The 24,317-nt window shown below is 39.0% G+C and overlaps 1 protein-coding gene and 1 long non-coding RNA gene across 10 annotated transcripts in view; both read right to left on the bottom strand.

Moving 5' to 3' along the window:
- Window positions 1-24,317, bottom strand: part of Macrod2 (mono-ADP ribosylhydrolase 2) — a 2,026,591-nt gene that overhangs the window by 457,079 nt on the left and 1,545,195 nt on the right. The gene's annotated exons all lie outside the window — the stretch shown is intronic.
- LOC147005795 (uncharacterized) lies at window positions 726-12,831 on the bottom strand. The gene is made up of 3 exons (XR_015044838.1): window positions 12,754-12,831; window positions 3,766-3,859; window positions 726-773 (listed from the first exon to the last, which is right to left on the bottom strand). It is a non-coding gene; the product is annotated as an uncharacterized LOC147005795 (long non-coding RNA).

Genomic DNA, 24,317 nt, shown 5'->3' on the forward strand with positions numbered 1-24,317 from the left:
ACTGACCAGGTCTTTGTCATGCTGATAAAGGATATACTGATTATTCCCTTTAAAATATGCATTTCCATTTGATAGTTTCCTTCCCAACACCCAATAGTTTGCAACACGGAAGATAATCTCTTTAACATTTACTAAGTATTGTGTCTTGGCTATGTCCAATTTGTACTAAGACATTACATTTTTGAATGTGCCATGCAGAACATAGCATGGTTCCATCTTAGTTCCCACATCAGGATCACTCCTGGGTGGTTTATAAGTCTGCCCGGACTATTTCATTTGACTGTGATGAGACAAACTCTGGATGTGTGTTCTTCACATGAAGTTAACAACCCTGAAGCAAAGGATGTTTAAAAGAAACTTCTAAAATTTCCCCTGCCTTTTACTTTCTCCTTCAATAATTTTATGGACTATGTTTAAACAAACTACAAGAAAACAAGAGGATGAATATGTTAATTAATTTTCCTAGGCAATATTGGAACTGTTGGGACAATTTTATATTTTCTGAAGGATATCTAAGCAATCAGAGTAAAATGCTTCACTGAAGTGGGAATCTGTAATTTTACTTATTTTGATGCATGTCTTATGAATATGGTTTTTAAAGTTATTCCTTAAAGAGCTTTATTTTAAAAGATATTTCTAGAAAGTAGTGAACTCAATGAATTGTCCATGAAGTTGCCAGCTTTTAATGGAAAAAGACAGAGTTAATGCAATGTATATTACACACCGTTAGCCAGAAGAGACTCTGTGGAGTAGCATCAGAGACCATTATTTCCCTGTAGAGTAGACAAAACAGAGGCAGATAATTAGATCAGAGCATTTTAGGATCCAGGGCAGAAGTTAAATCTTGAGGACAAGATAATGTTCAGATTTGGGCAATCTCTAAGAGGCAAGAATCTGAAGCCAGTGTAGCACAATTTTTCTATAGCTGTGCTGCTACACTCTGGGAGTTAGAGTAAGAGAGCGTGGTCTTGGAATTAAAGCAGTGAGTTTTATGTACTAAAACAGTGAATGAGCCCATACTGTGTCATGGTCTGGATCCCACAGACATCTGTTTATTTTTCAGAAGCTATATGGAAATCTGCTCAGCCAGTCAATCACCAGAGTTAGAAGCTTGATGCCAGTATCATAGCATATGTGGATGAAGAGAGAAGGGGTGGTTAAAATACTGGACTGACAAAGGAGTAAATGCAAGATAAAAAAGCGTGATTGGTGTCTAACTGTGCCTCATTTCATAGAAACACATGTGAATGCATATTGATATAGAAAATATAACTCTCACAGCCTGTCCAATTTCAAGTAAATAGTTCAGAGTGTTCTAAACACCATCTTGAAACTCTCAAGCTGACAGTTTTAGAGAACACCCAATAATAATAATGCATAAATAACACTAGTTAGAGGCAGTTATAGGGTCAGATTTAGATAAACACAAATGAATACAGTAGAACCTTAGCATTGAGTGTCAGAGTGATTAAATTGAAGGACTAATAAGTGAAATGGAATTGATCACTGAGAATTCTCGGAGTGGTGCTAGCTGAGGGATGCTGGCTGGCAAAGGATTCTCATGGGGCTGTGACAAGCACCTCATTTACCAAGATAGCTATATGGTCTTTTGTGCATACGGAGATTCCAGAATGAAAATCAGGTAGGTTTTGTGAAACATTTGTGATCCCTGGTAACAATTAGCAGAAGAAACCAAAGGTATTAAAAATGATAAAAAAAATCTTCTCTAGTTTAAGAAGTCATTAAATGTTGCAACAGGAGGATAGTTAGCACATGTCTAATGTGCTTTTAGGTGTCCAGCTTGATGAGTCTCTTAGACCTGTAGACCAGAGATCATTGGTAAGTACCCATGGTATCATGAGTTTGTGAGGTCTGGGTGGCCTATGTTCACTGATGCTGGAAAAGAGAAGGGAAGAAAAAAGAGAGGAGGGAAAGGGAGAGAAGACTAGTGGAAACAATAGAGGTGAGATGAGGTTAGGCAGGAAAGGATCAAAGAGGAGTGGAGGGAAGGGGAGAAGAAGGGAGGAGAGAAAGGGAAGGGAAGTTGGGAAAGTCTCAATTATCTACATAGTCCACAATTAGAGAGAGTATCTCTTCTTTTGCAGCATCCTGTGTGAGAACAAGACCACTAGAAAAGAAGAATTGTGACTTGCATGAGAATTGCCCTCATAGGCTCATCTTTGAATACTTGGTCCCCAGTGTGAAACTCTTTGGGGAGGATTAAAAGGTGTGGTCTTTCTGGAAGACACATGTCTCTGGGGCCAGACTTTGAGATTTCCAATCACTCTCAGTGCTGTTCCCAATATGTATTCTGCCTCTATCTTATAGTCTGAGGTATGAGCTCTCCTGCCACCATGCTTTTGCCCTGCCATCATGGAATCTAGTGTTCTGGAACTGCAAAAGCTTCCTTTTATAAGCTGCCTTGCTTGTGGTATTTTGTAACAGCAGTAGAAATGGGGTTAAGGTAAGCAGTGGCTCAGTAGGTGGTCTATTGTGTTTAGTTGCAATACCATCTTATAATAAGATATGAACAGCCCATGGTATTTCTTCTGGTCACCTCAAAATCCAAAGCCAAGCACAGTGGATCACTCATAGCTCAAGGCAAGGCAGAATTGAAGACTTGAAGATTTGAAGACATCAAGGAATGTCTGTAGTAAGTTGAATGACATTCCCAAATAGATATAACTATATTTAGAAAATAGATCCTTGCATATATCATTTAGCTGAAAATTTAAAAAATGAGCTCATTCTAGATTAAATGCAATACTAAATGTCTTAATAAAGAGACTTGAAAATAGAAATAACAAAGAACTTTAAGGAGAGATAGGAGTTACATAGCCACGAATGAGAAATTATATCAGTTACCTATAAGCACTAGAACCTAGAAGCAAGGTTTAGAGAAGATGTTCTCTTAGGGCCTCCAGAAAGAACTCGTTCTATAAAACAGGTTCTTGTACTAAAGGCCTCTAAAACAGTGAGTTTATATATTTTATTTCTTTAAGTCCCATCTCTTCTGAGTCACGGTGCTCTAAAAATTTAAGACATTGTCCAGTAAAAAGAAAGAGGTCAGGAAAATGGTAGTGTGAAACATCAATGGGCAATTACTCAGGTTGCCCCGGAAATGCTCAATATACCCATCTTTGAATTTGAGGAGAAATGTATGTTAAAATTCCTAGTATGATACAGCCACTTGTTTTAATCTTCAGCTAGTCCCATGAATGTTGAATAAAAGGGACAATGAAGAATTATTTTTCACTGGTGAAAAGAATTCATTATATGGCAGGGGGATTTGATGGAGATTTCACAGATGAGGAGAATGATGCTGAAGATGCTGACAATGCTGATGATACTGATAATACTGATGCTGCAACAGTCTGTAAACACCTTCTGAGGTTTTAGGACAATGGACTGAATACTTTCTGACCTTCCTAAGTCTCCCAAGGCATTTTAGGGGGTTGAGGGATTGCTGTATCCTTTGTTGTTACTGTATATAATTTCTACTGAGAAGCCTGGCAACTGCTGGTCCTATATTAGACAACATGAATTTTTATTGAGCAATCGCCACTAAGTCAATCAAAAAATAAGCAGTTGGGAGTTGAAAGTCTCTCTGTCCCTGCATTGTTTCCTTTCACTCCATCAGGAAATCATCCTCCAGTTCCACTGAGAGCTTTAAAATCCTCGCAGTACTCATCTACCTTTCCATTCTCACAGGCAGGCTTCACTGGGGGACAGTTTGGGTACTGTGTTCTCTGTATTCCAAATTACCTCAGAGAAGCATATGGATGGCTGTCTTGAGCTGTCTTTTGGCATCTTAAGTTGGTGATGTGATCCAGGTTCGTCAAATCTATCTCCAACATTGCTGTGAGTTAATGGAGAGGAATCAGACACATTTCAAAATTTTGACAAACAGGCACTTGGTTTTCAGTCCTGATATAAAGGCTATACTTCTTGCCTTGTTTTTTTTCCCATATGCATTTCAGAAAACATAGATAAGCATGACAAGGTCCACTGGCTCTTCCTTCTCTCACGTGCCACACTCCTATTTCCTATTTCCTCCCAACTGTTCAAATATAGAGAAGCTTAGACTCATGAGTGAGCTTTGTAATTGAGCAGCTGGGGATGGGTAGACCACTTGCTCTAGAAAGAAACATCAAGTTACCTAGGGATTTCAAGATTTCAAGCCCTTTAAGACACTTTTCCATTTAGAGACAAACTCAGTGAATAAAAGATAAACAGGATACAGCTGGGCAACTGTTCCACAAAGACCAAGTATTAGAAATTAGGGAGGTAACAAAATGAATATTTTGGAATGGGTAACAGCAGACACATAGGACATGAAAGAGTGAGGGTGTGAAGCAATTTGCAGAGAAGCAAACAGAAAACGAAAATGAATGCAAGTATAAAAATGATATACTAGAACTATCAAATCAAATTAAAAAACAATGGACCTGAAGAAAGCAACTGACAATACAAAAGGCAAAGGCAATGATAACCAAACAGGATTACAAACAGCCGAAGAAAATAGCAAAATTGCCAAAACAGTAGCAAAAGGCAAGGACCAGCAAGATAGTTATGTGTGTAGGAAGGTCATACAAACAGGCACGGGGGCGGGGGTGTGTCCAAATGCATATTCTATGAGTCAGGAGTTAATTAACCATTTGCTTCTACAAGATACTACTCAGAGTCAGTGTCTCAAAAGAAATGATCTTTTACTGTTGCCCGTATTAAGACGCTAGTAGCTGGGGGATGCAGGCTGTGAAAAGTGCCCAAGTTGATTGTCTAGAGCTGGTTCCTCATACCAAATCTTATTTTTCATTTTATTTTGTTTTTGCTTTTGTTCCTCTTTTGTCCACATGTGATCCTTTTAGGACCAAGAGGAGGAGGACAGAGAAAGGTCATTCATGGCAATGCTGAGGCTCAAGAGACCAACTTATTTTCAGTCTGTGTTTGAGTAACTTCTTATAACATTCTTTGGTGAAATAATGTCCCATGTCTAAGCACAAAATTAATGGTGCAAGAAAATAGACTCTTCCTAAGTAGCGAGTATGGAAGGAATACATATCTGCGTAACATTCTAATCAATTCCAAAGGCTAAAAGAAGGGGGCTTTTAGAAAGTTATCACAACTTCATGTCTCACAATTACAAAAACTTCAGAGTTTCACCCTCTATGATAAGCAGGTAAAGTGGGAGATTCTGGCATATATATATATATATATACATACATATACATATATATGTGTGTGTGTATTCTATATTCTAGAATATATATATATATATATATATATATATATATATATATAGAGAGAGAGAGAGAGAGAGAGAGATGAGATAAACCATGACTAAGACATATCAAAATGCACAACTTGTACTTTTTCCTTGACTCATAATATTTCTTTGATTTGATGCCTGGGCATTCATTTTAATCAACCAAATATTACTAGTACCATGCAAATTAATGTATCATGAAGAATTTTACTGAATAGTTTGCCTTATCCAAATATTTTACTTGACCAAATGCATGGAATTTTGAAGACTAAAACCAAGCCATTGTGAAGGATGATCAGGAGCAGAGTGGATGCAGGAGGAAATGGCCAGTGGCTGGAAAATGTCAACCTCAGAGTCATCACGAGTGGGAAAGAAAAGAGAGCATCTCTGCAATTTTCCCAAATAAACTTAATTAGGGAAAATTAATATAATCAAATTATACCAGTGCTTCTCATGAATATGCCAAATTATAGAACTCAAAATAAAATGTGTCAGAAAGCAGTGGGCCCTAGATTCAGCCAAGCTTCAAAATTAGCATTAGTATCTCTTACGTTGCTTTCACTTCTCATCCCTTAGCTTCCCGATTTTTGAGATGAAGTTATTCTGTAGAGTCCCTTGCCTCCTTCCCTCTTGCTATTTTCAGGGCCTGTTTGAAATCCTATTTTACTATGGTTATCTTGGCTTGTGTTATTTTCAGTTGATTTCCATAGCTCTTCTTGTTCTTCTTCTTGTTCTTTTTGTTCCTTTTCTTCTTGTTGTTGCTCTTCTTGTTTTTATTCTTGTTCTTCTGGTTCTTCTTCTTCCTTCCCCTCCTCCTCTTCCTCCTCCTCTCAATCTTCTAAAATGTGATTGACATGTCTGAGATCTCATTTTATTTCTGGATTAAGAACTTGAGAAGCATGTGTTGAGTATGTATTTGTGGCCAACTTCAGGAATATTATGATGGATTAGTGGACAGGAACACATAAACCCTATGAGATTAGTGGCAAGAGTTAGATAGAAGAGTATTTAGTGACTTTGTGTGGTCAGAAAAGAAGAGTCAGGTCCAGCAGAACTCTGAAACCCAATCTAGGTCCTAATATGTAATCAGTTGAGAATAATAATGAGACCATCCTAAGTGGTGGAAGAAGCAAGCCAGGAGTGGAGGTAGGAAAAGTCTTGATGTACATAAGAAACTAAAATGTGGAGTCTGAATGAGAGATGACTAAGAATGAGAGAGTCCCAAAGAATGCTTCATAGGGGTCTCAATGATCCTTATGTACTCTGAGAGCTAAACACTAAAATGTTTTAAATGAAATAGTATCATGATCATGGTGGTTTTACCTCCTTAGGTAGTTCTTGTACTTGATGGAGTAGAGAAAGCAAGTCAGAAAAACTGACTGGATTATAGTAACTTCAATGGGATAATTAGAGGTAGGGTGAATTGCAGAGATGACAGTTTTCTTTAAAGTTAATTTCAGTGATATAGTCAGATCACTCAGGTACATGCTAAATTAGCATGTTGTTAGAGCATCTAGGACACCAATAATCATGGCAACTTGACTACAGTTAAGAAATAGGAATGCAGGCTAGGAATGATGGATTGATGGCTAAGCATACTTGCTTCTCATGTACAGTACTTGGGTTCAGTTCTCAATACTCACAGCAAGTAGCTTACAGCTACTTGTAACTCCAGTTCCCAGAGGATCTGATACCCTGTTGCCCTATTCTTACTTCTGTGGTTACAGACATGTGACACATATACTCAGATGCACAGACATTAAATAAAAGAAAAAATGGGAACAGAAGATTCCTTGAATGAAACTAAAATATGACTGGCATAAGATAGAGGAAACATTTTTTGTAGTCAGTTTGAAAGATGAATTGCAGAAAGTGCTAGATAAACTATGTCATGAAGTATGGACTAAGTTGCATTTGTTTCATACACACAACTCATTAGAATTGTTGTTTTAAAGTTAGAACAAATTATCATCTGACATGTTTTCAATTTGGTCTTTTCAGATATATGTATTTCATGTAAGATTAAATTACAGAATTCTTGTTAGCAATTAGTAAATAATCAGAAACTTGTCCCATTCTAGAAATCAAGAAACACAAATAAAACATTTGCCTTTCTAACTAAAGTTCTCTGAAGTAGTCTCTGCCACATGTGATTATTGGGCAGAATCAATAATCTTTTCATTTTGTATCTTTCTGTGACAACTGAAAGAAAACATGAAAAAAATCTCTATTACAAATATGATGCCCCAACACAGCAGAGTCAAGAATGTTCAGAGAGAGAAGGACTCACAAATTACTTTTCAGGGACATTTCTCCAAGTACAAAGATAAAGAAAGAGAGTGGGTCAAAGACCACATGTAAGCTACCTTTCAGGTGTATGAAGGAAGGAGGGCTGTGGAATATTTAAGAGTCTGGAAAGACATATACATGTTGGAAGAAGATCACTCAACATGGCTGGTTATTTTATAAGGAAGAAAAATATCTCTTAAAGGAATAGATGAGAATAAAAGTCAAAGGAGCCTTTAAGTGACATTTTCCTTCCTTATAAACTAACAGCCATGTTGAGTGATTTTCTTCCAGTAAAATTCTATCTATAGAACTATATCTGAGTATAGATACTTTTACAAAAAGAAACTCTTGTGTTAGATCAGATAAAGACTCAAAACCATAGGTAATTAAAAGTGTAAGAAGGGTAAATACCTGTAAAATGTTCTATGGAATAATTTCACCTTAAGTTTTGAGTTTTTAAACAGAAATAACCAGATAAGAAAATGCGTTATCGGTGAATTACTAATGTTCCTTTAATATTGAGTGTACCATGTCATTGAGAAGATCATGTACCTGCTATTGAAGTGGAAACCCCAAAGCAGCCAAGAATCAGAAATACCGTCTCACCAAGAATTTCCTGCAATGTTAGCCCATGTATCTCTGCCATCCTCAGAAAACCATGGCATTCTCACAAAGTTAACAATGACTCTACAAATATCTTGGCCCAACTTAGTGGAGATAGCTAACAGTTGTTGGTATAGCTGATGAGAGGGATCACCCATTAGGTCTTCTGAATATTAGCCACTTTATTCTTGGATGAAGGGCTCAATGCCTGACATACTACAGAATCACAGTGGTAACTTTTACAAATAAAACTATCTATCCTTCATTCCCAGAAATGGTTTTATCACTTGAACATGACTCTAACAATAAATTAAATACACACACTTAAAAAACAGTGTTAGTTCTTTTTTTGTATGGCTAAGTGGTGGAAATGGAAGGAAGGAAAAAAAAAAAAAACAATGAGAAGAAGAAAACATTAGGCATCCACTCCTTAACACCCTTGCATTGAGGTTATAGACTCCAGTTCTGTGCCACTTTTGGTTAGGGGGCCACAGAAGACTGCATGGTATACATGCTTCATAAGTAGCCACACCTTACTAATTCAGGAGAAATTGTGAGAGGCTAAAACTCGCCTATAACCAGAATTTTAAAAAAGGTTGCCTACTTCCAGACACTGCTGGAGTTAGACATTATATACTAGGATGAACAATAAAATGACTTTGACACTTTTGTTTTATGGTGGTGAGCAATTCCAAAATATGACTCTAAAAATGCATCATGTTGAAGAATTATTGAAAGTAATTCAGTACACTGTGTCCAGAAAACCTTAAGACCCAACCCTTCACCCTTCTCCAAAGGGTCCGCAGTTTGAATATCTATTATTGAGTCATTTTACTCATTGAAATATCCCTCAAAGTTGACAACTTTGGTGAAATCTTGTTCTATTTTCCTTTTGAACTAACTAGTTTATTATTATTTTTCTACAGTACAGATAAACTGGCCTTTACAAATGGCAAAGGCTTAAAAATTTTACAGTCCCCATGTGTCATAAACTGTTTAAATATCTTTGTTGGATATGCTCTACTTCTTCTGGTAACCAGAAACTAACCAATATATGTATGGCTTTATTGATTAACTTCACCTTGACCTTGAATTGACCTTGATTTGCTATTTTAAATATGAATAAAAGGTATTTCTTAGGGTCTAGATAAGGAATACTAATTCAATAGATTATATATTTTTCTAGAAACATTGCTATAACTTTTAACTTATAATTGGCTAGAGTAGTATATGAAAGAAACAATATAAATACTCATCAAGTGGTCTATTCATTTTAGATAAATGGTACATGATAATTTGGAGGTGGATTATTATCATTTAGGACATTTTCCATAGTTCCTGACCTGATAAAGAGCCTCATTAAGTTTGCATGTGTTATACATGTTGAAACAAAATAGTTGTCCACATTTAGATTTCCAGGGAAGCCAGTTCTGAGATGTGAATTTGCATGCCAAAAGACATTGGAGGAGTTTAAGGTGAGCACCCACAGAAGGGAAGAGGGCAAGTGGCATCTGGCAGAGAACTGGAGCAGTTCCATTTGTGTAACACAGTCTTAAAAGAAGTTGAAGCAAATTTTTTTTTTTATCGTGAGTCTATGCTAGGACAACCTTTAAGAGTCATGTTAGGTTGGAACAAAGTGATCAAACCTTTGCTTTTCCAGAGTGTTCTGTCTCCAGATAAAAAGTCCATGTATAGGGAAATGACATGCAACTGCTGTTTCTTCCTAAGAACATAGAGATCTCCTGTAGTATCCCCAAAATTGTGAAGAGACTGAGTTTTATATTTCTCAGTGAAAGATGTGGTGAGCTTACCCAGGAATCTCCCACTTTATCTCTAGAGTTTCAGTAGAATATATGCTTTTTTTCTGTGAACAAAGTTCCCTAACCTCCTACATACTATTCTAATCAAAGAGATCAATTAGCCCTGTTTAAGTTTCTTCAAATAAGAAAAAGTAAATGACTATGTTCACCAGACAGCAAGGATTAAGGAACCCTCCTCCAGGAGGAGGAGAGTATCAGAATCTCACAAGCCAAACAGACTTTTATTGTACCTCTATAAGAAGAACATGGGATCTTGTATGCTTACACATAGGTGTGAACATGTTACATTGATTTATTTTGTGTTGTTGTTCATTCAGTTTTGTTTGGAGATGCTTGAAACTGATCAAGAGAGAAACATTATAATAACCATCACAGAGGAATTTCCAAGAGGCATGAGAGGGTGAGCTGTATATGACTTGGATAACCCAGAGTGCAGGTTTTTTCACTGATGCCTGCTGGCAACAATAAACCCAGCAAGACTGAGGGGGATGCTAATCAACACATTCAGCCGATTGCAATCAATCAAGGTCCTGAATTGAGTTCTCTTCTAACCAACAGTTAATCTTGATTCAAAGTTTGTTTGTTTGTTTCAATCTTTCTTTTTTGGAGTGTGTGTGTGTGTGTGTGTTTCCTGTTAGCTTTGTCATCTTATGGTAAAATATTCCTATTAATGAGGGTTTCCTGGATGATTGCTGTGAGATAAGAGTTTCACTAGGAGAATTCTGAGATACCACTTTGGATGAATTTATTACAGAAAAACTAATCAATTGCAAAAGCAGATTCCTTCATTTCCCGTCTACCTGCAACCATAAGAGATGGTCAAAATGTCAAGGCTTTGCTAGCAATAATATTTCTGAGCTCCCGTGTTTATCCGTAAGCTCTCCTCTGCCATTGCGTTTTTTTTTCTGCAGATATCAGCATATTCTCCACAAACCTGCTGATTGCTCGCATTAGCCTGTGGTATTCATCTCAGGGGCTCATCAAGCCCCATTTGTCTCCTCTGAGTTTCTGTGTGTTTTTTTTTTTTTTAATGTCTTTACCTTCCTCTCTGGGCCCTTAACCAAAGGTTCTTCTGTAAGACAATTTCTCAGCAGATTAGATATTACACAACTATGTTGTAGATCAGTTCAGTTGCTGGATGCTCTTGCAGAAGTCACTTTTGTCTTTAAAGAAACTAGGGAAGAAGTGTGCTTGTGTAAGGGGAGATATTAAAGGTTTTAATTGCTGGGTTTTGCAAGGAACTTTTGAACAGGATCATTGAAGAAATGATTAAACAACAAGAGAGTGAGCAATGCAAAATTACCATCAAATGGGCTTTGACTGTTAGCCAAAATAACACAAACTGGATAAAATAAATCAGTATACTGGATGGAAAAGGAATACAGACAGACTACCAGACACCCGAAGATGCAACTGTAGAGTGAATGCTGAAGCCAATGCAATAGCAACTTTCAGACTCAATCCCTGGAGCTCTTTGAACACTAAACCCATGTGTCCCTTTATCTAGTAGCCCAAGCTGTCCTGCTCTGAGGAGCATGGAAAAGGAACAGCTCTTTAGAAATAATGGTTTTGCTGTCATGCTATGTATCATGGAAGATCACATATTGAGTTGTGATTTGAACTATTTCACATCGGTTCTTCCTTTCTTTGTGTTCTCCCTGAAGCAGGGACTCATATAACCCAGGTTGAAATCAAAGTCACTATGTAGCTGGTGGTGACCTTGGACTTTTAACATGCTTGTCCCTTCATTTCAAGTATTGGATAACCTGTGTGTGCCACCAAAGTAGTTTTTGGTAATGCTAGAGATCAAATCTAAGGTATCTTGAATGCTAAACAGGCATTCTAATGACTAAGTCACATCCCCAACACCTGATCTGCTGTTTCTTGTTCTTTTATGGTCATCTTTTAGCTGTCTCTCCACTTGTTGAGCATCAGCCCAGAGTTGACAGTCAAATACTGAAAAGGCTTTTATCACTTGGAGAGGAGGAATCTAGAAATACTTCCATGGGATGGCATCTCTGAGCCACTTAGAGTTCTGGACCCACTGGTTTTCCCTTGCCCATCTAAGCTTGGGTTTACCAGAGACTAATTTCCATGTAATTTTCTTCCTGTCTTAACAGAATACCAATAGAAAAAGATACAACTTTAAACATCAATTCCTATACTCTCTCCAGGAATAGTAGCATTTGTGAGGATTTGTGGTTTTAAAAGTCAATTTTCCATCATTAGCTTATTTGGTTCTCATTATCCATCTGATATTTTCCATTGCCAGGTGATGAGACAGAGAAGGAAGAGAGGGCAGCTTGTCCAAGATCTCACTGCTAAAGTTTTCAAAAGAAGTTACCAGAAACCAGCTTTTCTTAGTTTTAAACTCTGCCTCATGTAGAAAGCAAGTGCAAGGTCCTCAGAAGCCTGAATCCTATTGTGTGTGGTTTCGATTGAAACAGCTTTTTAAATCTCGATATCAAAGTGTCAGATAACGGGTGCCATGCTTTAATTTGTAGACTGGATTCATTGTAGCTATTGATGGCTTCATCTTTGGACATTTTAAAAGGTGTAATGGCTTCAATGCAATCCAATAAGTGGGAGAGGGTCCTGGAAGGTTTCCAGGTAAAGTACAGGCATGACACCCAGTAACACAGGCAAGCAATGAATAAAATCTTTGTGAGAATCTCCCTCATATAATACTCATGCTACATTATACTTTATGTTTCTGGTGTGTGTGTGTGTGTGTGTGTGTGTGTGTGTGTGTGTGTGTGATATGAAAAGGCATACCTGGAAACCTTAGTAGAAAAATATATTAACTTCAAATCTGCTTTCTTGTCCTCAGGAGAAAGACTTTCTGCAGGATCCTGGAGGACAGGAAGGACAACCAGACTGAGCAGATTCCCTATTTGGAACTCTGCCTATTCCACTTTCAAGACTGTGGTATCTGTTTGCAGTCCTGGAAACTCATCTTCCAGATTTTAGTAGTATGCTCTGAGGCATGCCTAGCCCTGGGAAGTAGAATCAGAACTGTAGGCTGGGGTTTTCACAGGACGATATCAGGCAGGCTTCTACTATAGTTACCTCTACAATGAGCAGACATAGGACAAAGGATCAAACATGAAGCAACTCAGGCTTTGTCTCCTATCTTCATCCTCTAGAAAATACAAGAAAAGGAGATTTCCCCCACCCCCCAAAACTCTTAAAGAAATTTGAGCACATCTCCAGCTTCAATGGACATGCTTAGAAAATAAAATACTTGAAAGAAACTTAAAGTTTTCAGGGACAGTATGGTCATGCTGCATTTAGATTGCTGGTGTCTATACAACAATCCAAACATCAGTTCGGTGCTGAAGCCATATGTTCTCCACTTCACACTGGAAGCTGGGACATCCTTTTCATTCTTTACCCCTAACCTCTTGTTTTGCTGACCTTTAATTGAAGTCCTATGGGCTGAAAAGAACAGGGAAGACAGAGACAAGAGGTTTATATTCCGGGATTGCTGATCTTTAATACTTTTTATTGTTATGTAGCATTTTTGCAGATTCTTTCATGTTCCCAAACTCACGCTAACACCATACAGCACCGCATGGGACTTTTTAGGAAGTATTTGATCTTCTCAGTGACATCCTCTTTGCCATCATCTGACCTAAGAATAAGGCGCTATTATTTGATTCTCCCTGCTATAGTGTGTTTACACCTCTGGTGACCCCACTGGACTAAATCCAAAATAATTCCACACCTGATCTTTACCAGTTTTCTTATTTTAACATTATTTAACATTATTTTAACACTTATATTCTTTGACCCTCACTAAATCCAATCCTACCTGTCAAGACCTATTCTCTGCTCTACAGGAAAAGGTACCCAAACTATTTCTAAGATACCATATTATTCAAATATGAGCCCAATTGTAGAAAATGTTTTTGGAGTTCTTTGTGTTATCTTATTGAAGCTCCTCTCCTTAAAGTAGAGGTAGTGTCAAACCTCCGAATTTTCTGCGTTACATCAGGATGGGACTACCACTTGTCCAAAGCTATCTTCAAAAGTTTAATTTTAAGGTAAAACAAACAAAACTCCCAAATAAATAATTTTCAAAACTAACAGGAGAAGGTTTTTAAGAGTTCTTCAAGGGGTCATTCATTTACTGTTTGAAAACTTTTTTAGGGAGTCCTCCAATGAGTTGGGCACGTAATGATTTTCCACATACACGCGCACACACACACACACACACACACACACACACAGAGTTGGGGGCACATTTAGCATCCTATCTCTGTGGTAATATTTGCACTGCTACTAAGAAGATGAGCCTGTGGACTTCAAGCCAATATTGGGACTCTCAAGGAACTTTGGAGTATTTGACCATGGAAAGTTTGTGTATTTGTCACATTTTTGATAAGCAGGAATTCTTTGGCATCATAATTTCTCTTACGCAATTCATGGGTTCTTCTGGATGTGAAATGTACATAAAATGAACCAAGTCACTCAAAAGCCCTTTTCCAAAAGTGTATTGCAAATCACTACACGAGGCTAAAAGGCTATGAGAGTCATTTCCTGTCATGGCTTTCAAGGGCACTTATAATTTAAATTAGCTCTTAGATTGTTCTATACTTCTCAAATAAAATGCGTTATAAATGACTTGCTATGGAAAACATTGACCAAGCCCAGGACACTTTAATCAATGAGTCAATATGGACCTAAGGAATGGCCATGGATCTCTGAGCTAAATTGTCAAGGAGGCTGCCAAGTGCTTGACTTTAACCAGCTAAGGTCTGGAGTGATCTAATCACCTAGCTCTTGCCTAGTTGTTTCTTGGCCACCTTGGAGGCTACAGAACAGTCCACCACAGGCTCCATGGAGAGAAGGCACTCTTAGCAGAACTCTTCATGAAATTATTTGCTCACTCATATCCCTGAGGAGACATGGCATCCACAGCTCACTCCCTGTAAAGTGGAGCCAGCTCCAAGTTAATATGAGGATATCCAAATCTAAATCATTAAGACAAGTCATTCTCATTTTCTTTCATTCAGATTGCATTAGAATTGGTAAGGGAAAATCAGTTGGGATTAACCTTAGGAGGCTCTGAGTATGTGTAACATGTTGGGCTATGGACACTTCTACAAATGACCTCTGAGTTTAATTTTTTTCTCATCATGAAACTAGAATACTAAAATTCTGCCTATCCAATTGTTTGTTGGGAGGACTGAGCAATGCAATGCATATGGACAGCTTAGAGAAAAGGATTTCTGAAATCTAAATGGTGTGTGTTGTTGTTACGGTAGAACATTGAGCCAGAAGAGCTTGATTTTTCCAACATGAGTTACATACAGCACCTGCCTCAAGTAGAGTGCCAAGTTAATTTATCAAATGCTTGCATGCATGCCACAGAAAAGCTCACTGTCCACAGATTATCAATTTACATTACAGTGTTATTTCTTCCTGTGTTACTTTCTTTCTTTCTTTTTTTTTTTTGATTTTTTTTTTTCAAGACAGGGTTTCTCTGTATAACCCTGGCTGTCCTGGAACTCACTTTGTAGACCAGGCTGGCCTCGAACTCAGAAATCTGCCTGCCTCTACCTCCTGAGTGCTGGGATTAAAGGCTATGCCACCATGCCTGGCACCTGTATTTCTTTTGATTTACATGTTTTAGGGAATAAAATTGTGTTGAATCCATAATTGAATGTTTGGGATATGTAGTGCAAGGTAAACACTGAGACAAGGTGCCTTTTGGGGTAAACAATATACTGGAAGATTTATTAATTCCACAGAGAGACATTAGCATTCCAGGTGCTATGACAATAGCTAGTGGACTCTGATGTGAGTGCAGACCTAAATGCTATAGTGACATACAGACAGATTGTGGGCCCTTTGTTGAGAGAGGCTTAACCCACTAGATAAAAAAGTGGTATGGGAATCTGTTCTCATAGTTCTAAGAGGGAGGTTTCACGCCAAATGATTGATGAGTACCCTTCAGAATGGGCATGCAGCCAGGCTGCCCGTGAGCTGTGGATGGCAGGGCAGAAGGTTCTAGTTCTACACTGCCAGGAAGGAATGTGAATCCTGAGAGAAGTGGGGGAGCACATGTAGTTAAGGTATAGCCCTCTGATGTACTGGAAGCAGGCAACTGAAGCTTGGAAACTTAAAAATGAAGAGTACCTATCATTCTCTAGGATCCTGGGGCCCTGTAGAGACTGCTACTGGGCTAGAGATTCATGAGGAGGCTCTTGGGAGGGGCTTCCTCGTGATTCATTACCAAATTACTAGAAGTTTATTCCATCACTATAAATTGTTTTGGAAAAGGGTTTCTTAAATTTATTTCCACAACTAACTGCCAGATCCATTTTTTTTAAAGCAAGACAAATACCCAATCATAAATTAAATTAATTTATCCACCATTTTTAGTGCATGGTTCAGTATTAAAAATGTTCAGTATTAAAACTCATTCATCATGTGTTACATGATGAATCTTCCATGTATTTCACCTATCAAAACAAAACTTCAATATTTGCTTTTAATTGATTTTGATATCTTCCTTCTTTCTATTCTCTCTTATATTTTATGTTCTTGTAGACATAAACTCTATATACTTCATTTGAGTAGCATTACAGTGCACTTCTCTTTCTGTGACTGGGCACATTTCATTCATGAATAATCAAGTAAAATAAATTTGAATTTTCAAAAGCTCTGTCTGATAATTTCTCTAGAATTAGAAGAGAGTTTCCCAGAGAGAAGAAATCTACTTCTGTTGTAGGGTTCTGTGCACTGCATGGCAACAGTGCTTCATTTTTCCTCTGATCATTTTAAATTGTCATGATGTGCCCATGGTTTTCAAGAGCAACTCAACACAAGTGGAAAAGGAGACCATGAAGAATGAAAATGAGAGAGATATTGTTTTCAACCCTGACAAGTGCTGGTGCCTGCCTCTGATTCCAGCATTCTGGATGCAGACACTGATGGATCATTTGAGGCCAGCCTGCTATATAGTGGAAGGTTCCAAGACAGCCAGGGAAATCCTGTCTCAAAAGAAAAAACGATCCTGACCAGGTAACAAGGTGACAAATGGAAGTGGGCTTCTGCACGCTTTCTCAAAAATCATTTAGAAAGCATAAGAAAGGAGAAATCATAGATTTTTAATATTCAAAAGCCATTCAGTCCAAGAGGAGACTGAAAACTATTGCAACTTGCCATGCGCATATGCTGGTGGGTGCATGAGTAAGGAGCTGGTAGTGAAATACAAAGGGAAAGGCAGAAGTGCAGCACAGTGTAGCTTCCAACTAACTCCATGTTCACCATGGTTATTTCTTGAAAATTTTCTTTGCTTTCCTATCAGGCCTTTAGATGCCAAAATTAGTAGGCCATAGAAGTATATATCCACCCCTCAAAAAAGAAAGAACACCTCACTCAGATATTTTCTAGTTCCATCCATCTGACTCCAACATTCATGATGTCCTTGTTTTTAATAGCTAAATAGTATTCCATTGTGTAAATGAACCATGTTTTCTGCATCCATTCTTTGGTAGAGGGACATCTGGATTGCATCCAGTATCTGCTATTATAGATAAAGCTGCTATGAACACTGTGGAGCGCATGTCCATGGGGTATGGTGGAGCATTTTTTGGGTATATGTCCATGAGCATCTTAGCTGGGTCTTCAGGTAGAACTATTTTCAATTTTATGAGAAACTGCCAGATTGATTTCCAGAGAGGTTTTACAAGTTTGCAATCTCAACAGCAAAGGAAGAGAAATTTCCCTTAATAAGTGCCAGAGACCCAGGATGAGGGAGACCTCCAGGAGTCAATGCAGGTGATTTTAGCAGAAATGACCAACAATCCTCTTTTGAGAGAGAGAGAGACACCAACCCACCTATAAAACTTTTGAGCAAAAATTAGTCCCGTTTAAGAGAAATGCAGGGATAAAGATGGAACAGAGATTGAAGGAAAGGCCAACTTTTGAGACTCACCCATGAGCAGGCATCAATCCCTCACACTATTAATGATGATATGTTGTGATTGCAGACAGGAAACTAGCATAGCAGCCCTCTGAAAGCTCTAGCCAGCACCTGATTGAGACAGATAGCCACAGACAAACATTGGATGGAGGTCAGGGATCCTTAGGGAAGATTTAGCAGAAGGATTGAATGCCTTTAAGGAGATGGCAACCCTACAGGAAGAGCAACAATGTCATCTAACCTGGACCACTGGAGCTCCCGGAGACTGAGCCACCAACAAAAGAGCATACACAGGCTGATCTGTTCCCCCTCCCAATATATGTAGCAGAGGCTTGTCATGTTTGACCTCAATTTGAGAGGATGTCCCTAGTCCTGCAGAAGCTTGATGCACCAGGATGAGGTGACAACACCAGGGGGGAGGGAGTGCCCTCTCAAAGGTGAAGAGGAAGGGTTTGGGGGGAGGAACTCTGAGGGAGAACTGGGAGGGGTACATTTGGGAAGTAAGTAAGTAAATAAATAAAATTTGAAAGAAAAGAGACCACAAAGAACATTTGAAATATGGAAGAAAATCCTTGGGGAGTGATCAAATATTTAAATTAAATACAGAGTAAAGTTCATAACACATTCTTAAATTACACAGGAGATGAGGCTTGGTGGTACAGACTTATAAACCCAATTACTCTGGAAGAAATGTAGATAAAAGAGTCAATAAACTAAGAGCCATAGATCAAAAACAACCCAGGTCAATGTATTAGATAATGTAATAAATGAACTTAGATGATGAAAACTACCAAAAAATTAATAATCTGGTCAAACAGATTTAAGAACTGCTTTATATTCTGTTAAGAAAGGACAAGGAGAACATACAAACCACAAACTAAGAAATGCAGAAGATAAAATTTTGGAAATAGGGCATATGACTAATAAGTCAACACTTAAGAAATTGAGTGATGTTTAACTACAACAAAACACTAAGAGATCAACAGAGGTGACCATAACAAAATGGAGATAAGGGCATTTTAGTAGCATTATTCTTTATGAAGAGGAAATTGAAGCTACTATTGGCTTATGTCGTGGTGAGGCAGCCTCTGGATGAACTGAAACTGGACAGGGAGGAGAAACTGCAGATTTAGAAGAAAATACATTATGCTGTCTTTGTAAGGTAGAGATAAGAAAAGACTCTTATGATCTCAAAAGAGAAAATATATATGTTTTACATGACTGATTCAATTCACCAATCCTAGAAGTTTAGACTGTATAAAAGATCCAAATGCTGACACCATTGCATACACTAGCAAGATTTTGCTGAAAGGACCCTGATATAGCTGTCTCTTGTGAGACTAGGCTGGGGCCTAGCAAACACAGAAGTGGATGCTCAGAGTCAGCTATTGGATGGATCACAGGGCCCCCAATGGAGGAGCTAGAGAAAGTACCCAAGGAGATAAATGGAACTGCAACCCTATAGGTGGAACAACAATATGAACTAACCAGTACCCCGGAGCTCTTGTCTCTAGCTGCATATGTATCGAAAGATGGCCTAGTAGGCTATCATTAGAAAGAGAGGCCTATTGGTCATGCAAACTTTATATGCCCCAGTACAGGGGAATGCCAGGGCCAAAAAGTGGGAGTGGGTGGGTAGGGGAGTGGGAGGGGTATGGAGGACTTTTGGGATAGCATTGGAAATGTAAATGAGGAAAATACCTAATAAAAAATATTAACAAAGAAAAAAATTAAAAAAAGATACTTTGGAAAAAGATCTACTTCTGCATGATATTCATATTCCTAAGTCTTATAGAGAACACCAAAGACGTATGAGAAATTCCATTTGTTTATTTATACTCTTTTGAAAAATGGTCCTTCTGGATATTCCCAGCTGTCCAGGAACTGGAAGCATCCCCCTACTTCTCTACACTAAGTGCAGGATCATAGGCACTTACTATAATACATACCCACGAGTAAGCATAGTAACTACTTATTATACTCCAGGGTTGTTTACAATGTCGGGGGAGGTGGGGATGGTAAGGCAGCATTAGGAATTGACTCTAGACTCTTTCACCTGCTAAGAAAACATGCTATCTCCATCCAGTCTGAGATAATCTTTGATACCTAGAACATTAAATAATACCTGGCGTATTGAGAATGTGTGGATGCTGGCCATAAAATACCCTGTAGTATTGATGGGTGCAAAGACCAATATTATACTCTGAATGTGAGTTTGATATTCCCACCCCTGGCTATACACTGGAAAGATGCTTAGACAGGACTGTGAAGGAGATAAGAAAGAACATTGTTGGTAGTGGTGAGGACTAGAGCTGGTTTGACAGCCATCACTGGATATATGTCAAAATCAGGTTCTATGCCATGAAATTCCAGAAGAGAGTGAACAGTAATAGGTTGAAGATACCCAGTAATATGGATGGAACCTGAAAGCAGTATGTCCATTAAAAAGAACATCACAAGAAAGTACAGAAGCACAACAGCATATATATATATATATATGCAAAATTTTATAAAGAGCATACCCAAATAAATGATTATACTAAACATAGAGGATTGTATCCGTATGTGGCATGGGTAGTATATAAATTAGGAACTGGTTTAGGGCAAGGGAACTGAAAAACACAATAAGGTATTTATTCCTTTCACAGAGATAGCAAGGGACTCAGAAATCCAGTGACCCAGCCTTTTACATCAACAGGCAGACAAAGCCAGAGAAGCAGGCAAATGAATGAGAAGGAATTCTGAAATGGCCTACATTTTAGGAAGGCTGTCCATTTGAAAGGCTTTCCTTCCTCCCATCAGCTTCAGGAGAAACCTATGACTCTCCTCATTTCCCAATGATAGAAGAAAAATTCATGGAGAGGAATTTGTGTGGCTGGTGGTGTTTCACTTCAAGTAGGGATCCTGACAGGCCAGGCACAAGCACACAAGCACTTGACATTAAGGTATCTTTGCTGGGATGGAAGCACAGACCATAGAAGTGCCCATGAATAAATGTGTGCCTTGTATCTGCATAATGCCACAACTGTGGAGTTGTTTTCCCACTGATGCGTCTGAGGGCTGAATCATCCTGTACCTCACATGAGGGGGAAATGGAGGACTAGCCAAACATTCCATTCACTCATACATACATGCATACATGCATGCACGCATGCATACATACATACATACACACAGCCTTTTTGAAAGATGCTGAATGCTTCCCATTTTGTGCAATAGAAATAAATTATAGAAAACATTTAAAAAGTAGACAGGCTGATCCATGTTCCAACCAAAACTCTGATTCCCTCTCCCTCTCCCCCCTCTCCCCTCTCCCCTGTCTCCCCTCTCCCCTGTCTCCACTCTCCCCTCTCCCTCCCTTCCCCTCTAAACACACACACACACACACACACACACACACACACACACACACACACACTGACATAAAAGACCTGAAAACTGCCATATAGATGAATACAAAATACTGACACAATGCTAATTTCAAGTAAAAAATGTAGACCACCTATTGGGGATAAGCTTTCTTGCTTGCAGGCATTACTCCAGCAAAACGAGCATGGATCTGCAGCACGTGCTCTTAATAAATCTTATTCCATATTCCGTGGGTACTATTAAAATGGGACTAGGAGAAGTGCTTCAGGAACACTGGGACTATTGTCAGTAATTATAGGGAAAAACAATAATGACCGCCTCTGCTATGAGGAGAGTTTACAATTAGCTGTAAATGCCACTGTACCAATATTTGCAGTAGGGGACTTGGCACTAGAGAATTCAATAAACAAATCAAATTTTGCAAGCGGAAAAAGAAAATGTCAGTATCTCCTCTTTCCACTACTTCTCCCTGGTAGCCTGGGGGTAAACATGAGAGTCTCATCCTAAGAAAGGACAGATTAAGCCTTATCAATCTGCACGAGAAACTCAAGGTGTCAGAATTAAGTCCTGTAGGGTCACAGCATGAGATGAGAGTAACGTGCAGACAGCCCAAGCATCAATATTCCAAAAAAGCAACTAGATAATTGCTTCATATCACATCTAGCACACAGTGATAAAGAATGTCAGAGTAATTACTCCTAGGATACCAGCGACTGCCACACTGCAATTATCATCACGGCCTGGCATGGTTTGTGTGTGATTGGGTCTCTCTTGCTGCTGCCAGATTATCTCCTTGCAGATCTGTCACTCAGATTAGTAGATCTAGCTCTGGGAGGCACCAGTGCTCCTATGGAACCACAGAGATCAGAGTACCCCAATTTAACATTCAGTTCTTACTGGTAAAAACCCACACTCATTTGACAAAAGTTGACATGAAGGGAAAGCTTTGAAGATTGCACCTGAGACTGGATGTCTATTTTGTAGATTTTAATCAGTCCTCTGCGTTTCAGAGTATTTTCTTCCTAAGATGCCCAATAATGAAGATGATGGAGACAAAAGCTGTAAACAAGGTGTGTTTTCTGCCTTAAGATAGAAATAGAAACAAAACTTTGGGGGACTAGGGGTTTTCATTCATTCTCTCTCTCTCTCTCTCTCTCTCTCTCTCTCTCTCTCTCTCTCTCTCTCTCTCTTCTCTCCCCACCCCCTGCCCCTGCCCCCCTCAGGCTTTCTTTGTGTAACAGCCCTGGCTGTCCTGGAACTCACTTTGTAGACCTGGCTGGCCCTGGACTCACACAGATCAGCCTACCTCTGCCTCTGAGGTGCTAGGATTAAAGGCCTGTGCTACCAAGTCCAGCCTACGACTTCATTCTCTTGCTTTTTATAAAATTCTGGGTGGATTCACAGCCAAGTTATACACATTACCAGAGTTAAAGCAAGACAGACAAGCAGAGCCAAGTAGGACAGACAGAGCATCTTCTATAAGCAAATGCATGGCATTCACAGCTCCTGAGCAACCTGTGGAGTCTGTAGAACGAACATAACCAGATCCTGTAGTAGAGTAGCCTGTATGTGGAGGTCTCCCTAGCTTGTGCTGCCACTACATTTTTCAGTAGCTGCAGAAGCATACACTGGCTTTTACTGTTTATCTGACCTGGAGAGACAAAAAGATACCTGATACCCAAAGGATCACTAAATATCTCCAAGTATTGACTATCCTAACAAGAGGAGTGATGATTTATTGAGCAGTTACTGCAGACCTGGTGTAGAAGTACTTCACATACTCACGTTTGTTGTCACATTTAAGCCACTCTGTGTGGTGTTATTATTACTCACATAGGAGAGGTAAGCACACTTTAAAACATTGGGAGGTGAAGAAATGGGGCAAAGCTTTATCCCTAAGTAGCAATGCAGAATTTAACCTGCGGAGTCAGACTGGAAAACCCTCATACATGCCTACAATGGGGAAAACGTGCTACAATGAATTCATTAACAATTAGCAACAACTGACAGAGATCTAAAACCTGTCAGTGTTCACTGAATGGTCCATAATTCCCTGCCTAAATGTGCTTCATCAAGTTCATGTTGGTTTAGACTGCAACTCATGTTGTCGTTCTGAGAAAAATACGAAGGAACAAAAGAAGAGGAGGGAGAGTGGAGAGGGTGGGCTGGGGTTACCCGTGCCTGCAGAGCAAAAGCAGCTTAGTTTAATTTCCTGTCATACAGATAATTAGGCACCAAATAGGTCCCAAAGGTAATTAAAAACATAATAAACCTAATGAAACAAGGGCTGTATCCTGGCTAAAGAGGAAAAAAAAATAAAAGGTATAAATCACTAGCAAGTCATGGGTTTCTTCAATGGGTGTACTATCCTCTTTGTTTTCTAAGGATGGGTGTTCCTAAATGAGGAGTTTTGCTCTATGCAGGTTGTGGCAGAGGCAGAATCACTGTAAGAAATAGTATGGCAGCTGGGGAAGGATGGAAGGCCCTAACGGGGGTAGGAGCTCCACAGGAAGACAAACTAACTTGGACCCCTTGGAGCTCTCAGAGATAGAACCACCAACCAAAGAACATATGAAGGCTTGACTGAGATCCCTGCAGCATATGCAGCAGATGTGCAGCCCAGTCTATATGTGGGTCCCCTGACAACTGGAGTGGGAACTGTCCCTAAAGCTGTAGTCTGATTGTGGAATTTGTTTCCCAACATGGCTGCCCTGTCTTACCTCAGTGGGAGAGCATGTGCCTAATTCTGAAAAATACTGATATGTCAGGAGAGGGTAAGAACCTGGGTGGGGGGTTCTTACTGTCTCAGCTGAGAAGGAGAGGGGTGAGGGGAAGTCTATGAGGGAGGAAATGAGAAGGAGGACAGCATATGGGATATAAATGAGTATCTGTTATCTATATCTATCTATATCTACTGTATCTCTCTTTTTATCTATCTATCTGTCTGTCTGTCTATCTATCTATCTATACATCCATCTATCTGGAGAGAGAAGGAATGGAGAGAAAGGAAGAGAGAGAGAGAGTGAGAGAGAGA

The sequence above is a fragment of the Mus caroli genome, unplaced genomic scaffold (genome assembly GCF_978045245.1).
Source record: "Mus caroli unplaced genomic scaffold, Mus_caroli_1 scaffold_2, whole genome shotgun sequence".
In the NCBI taxonomy this organism is placed as follows: domain Eukaryota; kingdom Metazoa; phylum Chordata; class Mammalia; order Rodentia; family Muridae; genus Mus; species Mus caroli.